Source organism: Nicotiana attenuata, unplaced genomic scaffold, assembly GCF_001879085.1.
Source record: "Nicotiana attenuata strain UT unplaced genomic scaffold, NIATTr2, whole genome shotgun sequence".
Taxonomy (NCBI): domain Eukaryota; kingdom Viridiplantae; phylum Streptophyta; class Magnoliopsida; order Solanales; family Solanaceae; genus Nicotiana; species Nicotiana attenuata.
This window is the reverse complement of record NW_017671655.1, coordinates 227,392-233,959: the sequence shown is the minus strand read 5'-3', so window position 1 is coordinate 233,959 and position 6,568 is coordinate 227,392.

The window sequence follows — 6,568 nt, the reverse complement described above, 5'->3', positions numbered from 1 at the left end:
ATTGGTTTGAAAAAGTGTAATTTTTTGGAGTAACTTAATTTCATGGAAGCCAAGAGATTAATATAATTATTATTTTAGAGAAATGACGTTCTTTTTGTTTTTCATTAGATACATACAAACTAATTTTATATTTAATTAGGCAGAATAGGCTGCTAGACACTTGTACTTGTAGGCGTTTGTCATCCCGGTCCTTATACTCAACGAAGTTTCATCCAGGAACTTATAATTATTCAAAATCAGTATTTTGAACCCCTCTGACCATTGACCGAGCATATGTGGCAACTTGATGACTGAGTTGTACAAAATGCGTATATTTCACGCGTATAACGAGCGTGAATGTAAAAATTTATATTAAAAATGATTTTAAAAAAAAAAAGAAGAAGAAGACAAAAGAAATTAAAAAACAAAAACATACTATAGTATGTTTCTTTCTGGGTTTTCACCGTGACCCACCCCTTCCTTTCCCCAGTTCTTTTTTCTCTTTATCCCCTCCTTTCTCGTTCTTCCCCCAGCCCTAGTACCAATTCTTTTTCTTCCCCCCCACATTTCTCGTTCTTCCCCATCCCCTGTCCCATTTCTTTTTCTTTTTCTTTTTTTTCCCTTCCTGTTCTTCCCCAGCCCCTGCCCCTTTTCTTCTTTTTAAAATATCTTTCATAGATCTGATTTTCCTTTGTACGGTCTAGTTAATTATCTATTTGCTGTGTGAATATTTGTTTTTAGTACAAAATAGTGTAATTTGATTGATAGAAATTTTTAATTTTTATTACTCTTGTATGGTTATTGTTATATAGGGATGAAGTTAAATTTACTAAATATGAGGAACCCTTTTCTGGGAAGCAAGATTTTAACAGGGGAAGGAGCTGGATTTAAAGCTAGTGAAATCGAGAATGAGTGAAGATGGGCAAAAATGGCGAGAAGGGTAACGGAATTGGATTGCTACAATGGTTGGCCAACTGTATTTTAGAGAGAAAAAATATGGCGAAGATAAGGTATTCAGGTAGAGGTGGGATAAGCATTCTTATGGAGGAATTGGGAATGGGAGAATATTGTTCATGGTGTTATCTGGTGGCTAGATTCAGGCTGAGGTTAAGGAGAGGATGATGGTGGAGAAGAAAGAAAAATAAATAAAAGGTTTAAATAAAGGAGGGAGGAAAGATAAAAAGTTTTTTTTTTCGTGTAATATCTTTTTTAAATGCTGATGTGGCATTTTTTTATCTGACGTGGATTCTAGTACCATGCGATTGAGGGACACGCAACGTCAGAAGGGTTTAAAATATTGACTTTGAATAAGTATAAGTGCCTGGATGAAACTTTATTAATTATAGGAACCGGGATGACAAATGATAAGAAGTATAAGTATCTATTAGGCTATTCTGCCATTTAATTATGCAAAGAAGCTTCTAAGCCTCCTTAATTTAGTTTCTTCGTCCAACACAAGTTGTTCAATAGAGTGCTTATACGGAATCAATTGACCGGCCATTAATTTCCTTTGCTAGGTTGGTTGGATTTGTAAGGGAATTAGAAGATGATACAAAGAATAGGCAGCTAAAGTAAATACGTTTTATGGGAAAATCATAGCTCGAGATACGTATAGATAAAGACGGCAAAAGGAATCTATGCGTTTGAATTTATATAGAAAAAAAACCGACGATAAAGAAGGAAAGACAAGCGATTTGAGGGAAAGATATAGTAGGAAATCTAGTCCACCCATAAGGGGTGTTTTTAGGGCCCACTAGGGCAGTTTTACGTAACTTGGATAGCTGAGTGGTCAATCCTACACCAATCATTGATGAGTTGTCTCGCTCGAAAGCGAGCCTAATAATTTTAGTAATTACTGCAACCCTAGCTATTCCTATATAAGTACAAATACTGTGTACATCTAAAGATACTGAAAACAGTAGACACTCTCTTCTCTATCAGTTAATCTAGGCTTTAGAATGTGATTTAAGGGGTCGATCTGATACACTGTGACCACCACCACCGATAAGTAATTCCATCCGCGGTTCATCCGTCTTCCGCTATGAAGAACAAGTAAGTTCTCTATTTAGGATTTACGCATTATCTATTGTCTTTAGATTTATCATGTTACTTCACTGGTATCAGAGCCATAGGGTGATTTTTTGGTCCGGATACATATATAGAATAGTTCTAAATTTATGTGTGAATCTATGTCACGACCCCAATTTCCCACATTAGGATGTCGTGATGGCACCTAGTCTCTAAGACTAGGTAAGCTTAACATACATTGAGAATTAGCAGAAATAACAACTTAGATATCAAATTAAATTATTAAACTATCATAATAAAAATTCAAACGGTACAACTGTCAAATATCTCCCAAAATGGTTGGAACTAAGTCATAAGCTCTAAAAGAAGTACACTTAGAATCTCTAAATACACTAATACTGGAAATAAACAGTAATACACCCAAAAGCAGAAACTGACTCTAAGGCTTGCGAGCGTCGAACAGGTTTACCTTGAAGTCTCCGAAGCGTCTAAATCAGCTCACTAGCGCCCGACACAGGCAGAAGTAGCTGGATCTGCACAAAAATGTGTAGAAGAATAGTACGAATATACCACAACGGGACCCAATATGTATCAGGTCTATCCTCAGTAGAGTAGTGACGAGGCCAGGTCAAGACACCTATTAGACAATAAAGAATAGAACAAAATATAATATAATCTAATGATGAAAGCAAGAAAAAAATGACAACAGAGTAGTACAATAAGGCAAGACTAACAACGGATGATAAAGCAATAAAGGACAAAAGAATGAGCATATGATAAGAACAACAATTAATCAAATACAGGAAGAACAAATGAAGGGGTAACAATAACAATGCAATCAACAAGCCTTTACAACATAGAGTGTACAACAAGAATCACAATCGAGGCACCACACCTCATATACACACTTAACAATTTACAATTACAATCTTCCTTATATCGCGCATTAGCCTTGCATTTAATTTAAAAATAGTTTTTCTTCGAAATAACTACCGGCGCTTTAGCACCCTTATCTCACTGTATGGCCTCAAGTAATTCCCTTACTAGCAACACGTGTATTAATCCCACTTTATCTCGCCGCATGCACATCAACCCATATCCTTATAACGCCACATGCGCATCAATAACATAACACAACAATCAACTCGTATCACACGTTCTAATATGCCACAACATTGCCAAAATCAACAATACCGATGTTACCACAATATATAGCTCAAAGCTCAACCACAATGTGTACCTGAATCTCATTAGCAAAAAAAAAAGGATGAGAAACAACTCAACGAGGAAATATGTCCTAATGATTTAACCACTTCAACCACAATGTGTCAATAACTTTCATAACTACAACTTTAATAACTCCACAATGAAGGTACTCCCATGAAATGACAACTTTTGATTCAAGCACGTGACATAAACTTAGTAGTGAAAGAGATAACATGAAACAGGGACTAAGTCCAAATGCATGAGAGTAACTCAACAATGGAAAGAATGGAATGCAACAACTACTACAAGTAAATGCACATAAGAGTAACTTGATGATGGAAACTAGAACATGTAATGATAATTTAATTAAACCACGTGAGAATAAAATTAAAAACGAAAGATAGAACAAATGTAACAATAATTAAGTGGTTATAAGTAAGCTAAGAGTCTAAACCGGTAGAATATTGCCTTGTACACACTCGCCACATCATGTACACGCTCCCACATAATTCGAATAGTACAAACAACCTAAATTCTAAGGAGTAGTTTCCCTATAGAAAGTTAGCAAGATACTTACCTCAACTAGTCCAAATCAATACTCAAAAGTAGCTTTTCCCTTAAAATCCGCCCTGCATGGCTCAAATCTAACTAGAAACGACTTGATATCAGTTACAACCCAAAATCCAACCAGTGGCGATGACACCTAACCCAACCCTCTAGGTAAGCCAAATACAGTAAACACAATTTAATAGTAAAATTTAGAGTCAAAAGTGAAATAACTAAATCGTTATACAACTCCCCAAAGACTGGTAGTACAAATCATGAGCAACTAAGACTTAAAAATTTACAAACTAAAATGAGAAATAATACAACATCTGTTTGAAATTTACATGAGCAGAACCTCAAATCTAGAACTGCCAAGAACTAGTGGTAGCAAAATCTGGAACGTGGTACATCTTCAATGCTAGCTCCTGCTATTCACAACTACATCAGCTCCAAAATCGGCATGCAAGGTGCAGAAGTGCAGTATGAGTATAACCGACCCCATATACTCAATAAGTATCCTACCTAAACTCGGCGAGGTAAAAGAAGCAGGAACTATAAATGATACTCACTAACACCTGTACAGTTCATACTTTTAAAAAGTATAGAACATATATGTGATCAAAAGACTCAGCTGATGTGACTGATGACCCTGAAATTGACCCTGTCGACCTGAGTAACAACCCTGAAAGCTATGGAGCGGAGGTGCACTAATAGGAGCTGGTGGTGCACTGTAGGCTAGCTGGTCGAAATGAGACATATGAGGGCCGCGACCACCTGAGGCACTGTGGGATGCCTAGAGCGCTGAATGAAACGGCGTGGGAAGATGGCCCATACCAAAAGTACCCCTGCCTCCAAACGAGGCATCACTGAAACCACCGGAATGACGAGGCCTCTTATCGAACCCCTACCTTCTCTCCTGTGTAAGAAACATCTCGATCCGCTTGACAACATCAGCAACCGTCTGAAAGGAAATCTCACCCACGGTCTCCTTGGCCATCTGTAGCCTAATAGGATGAGTGAGTTCATCAACAAACCTCCTAACCCTCTCTCTCTCGGTAGGAAGCAGAAGAATAACATGACGGGTTAGATCCACAAAACGGGTCTCGTACTGAGTATCACTCATACTGCCTTGCTTGAGACGCTCAAACTGCCTGCGGAAGTCCTCTCTCAGTGTGATATGGAGGAACTTCTCTAGAAATAGCTGAGAGAACTGGTCCCAAGTAAGAGCAGGCGACCCAGCTGGTCTGGTCGATACAAAATCCTTCCACCACCTCTTGGCCGAACCCGTCATCTGAAACACAGCAAAATCGACCCCATTGGTCTTAACTATCCCCATGTTCCGCAACACCTCATGGCAGCGGTCAAGATAATTCTGTGGATCCTCAGAAGGTGCACCACTAAAGTGAACTGGAAAGATCTTTGTAAACTTGTCCAACCTTAATAAGCCCTCAGAAGACATGGCGGGCCCATCACCGGTCTGTGCCGCAACAACCGGCTGAACTACCTAGACTAGCGGGGCTGCTGGAGTCTGATACTGGGAGCCATCTACTCCGGAGTGCGAATAGCAGGAGTTTGTTCTCCACCCCCAACCTGAGAGACGGCTGGTGCCATAGGAAATGTACCGACCTGGGCGACACTCTCCATAAGACCCACCAAATAGAATAGAGCGTCCTGAAGTACTGGGGTGGCGATGAACCCCTCCGGGACCTGAGCTGGTCCAACAGGTACAGTCTGAGCTGGAACCTCCTCATCAAAATCCACCTGAGGCTCCACTGCTGGTGCTGCTGCTCGAGCTCTAGGTTGAGCTCTACCTCTGCCTCAGCCTCTACCGCGACCTCGATCTCTGCCCCTCGTAGGAGCTGCCACTGGGGGCTCCGGCTGCTGTCCGGCTGAAGATGCAGTACGTGTTCTTGCCATCTGCGGGAGGACAAGAATAGAAGAGCTCAGTCAGCAAAGATAGAATAAAATCGCACCACGAAGAAGAATAGAAGTGAAATCTGTTCCTAAACTTCATAGCCTCTAGAAGATAAGTACAAACGTCTCCGTACCGATCCTCCGAACTCTACTAAGCCTTCTCGTGACTTGTGAGACCTACGCAACCTAGTGCTCTGATACCAACTTGTCTTGACTCGGAATTCCCACCTTCGGGACCGTGATGGCGCCTAATATTTCACTTGTTAGGCAAGCCAACGTTAGAGGATCTTTAAGCCAATTTTAATCAATTCAAATAAGTAAAACCAGTTAAACCAAAATCAAACCAATACGAAATGCGGAATGACATAAAAACCAATAATATCAAGACAACTGGATCTGGAGTCACAAGTACACGAGCTTCTAGAGTTTCTACAAATAGGGTTTGAAATAAGTACAACCGTCTCAAATGAAAAGAACAGTAAATAGGGGGAAAGTGGAAGGGGACTTCAAGGTCTGCGGACACCAGCAGATCTACCTCGAGTCTCAAAATGCTAATCCGAGCTAAAACACCTCACGGACAACTGGGACTAGAACCAAAATCTGTACGAGAAGTGCAGAGTGTAGTATGAGTACAACCGACCTAATGTACTCTGTAAGTGTCGAGCCTAACCTCGACGAGGTAGTGACGAGGCTATGACAGGACATCCACATAAATAAACCTGTGCAAATAACAATATACATATTACATAACAACAAATAAGGCTAAATATGTACTATTGGGAGAGGACATGCGAAGGGGGTACTAGATACGATAACTACAGCAGGGAATGATAACAAGAAAAAATCAATAAGCCCTTAACTAGTAAAGCGAATAAACACAATGAATAAAACTGCA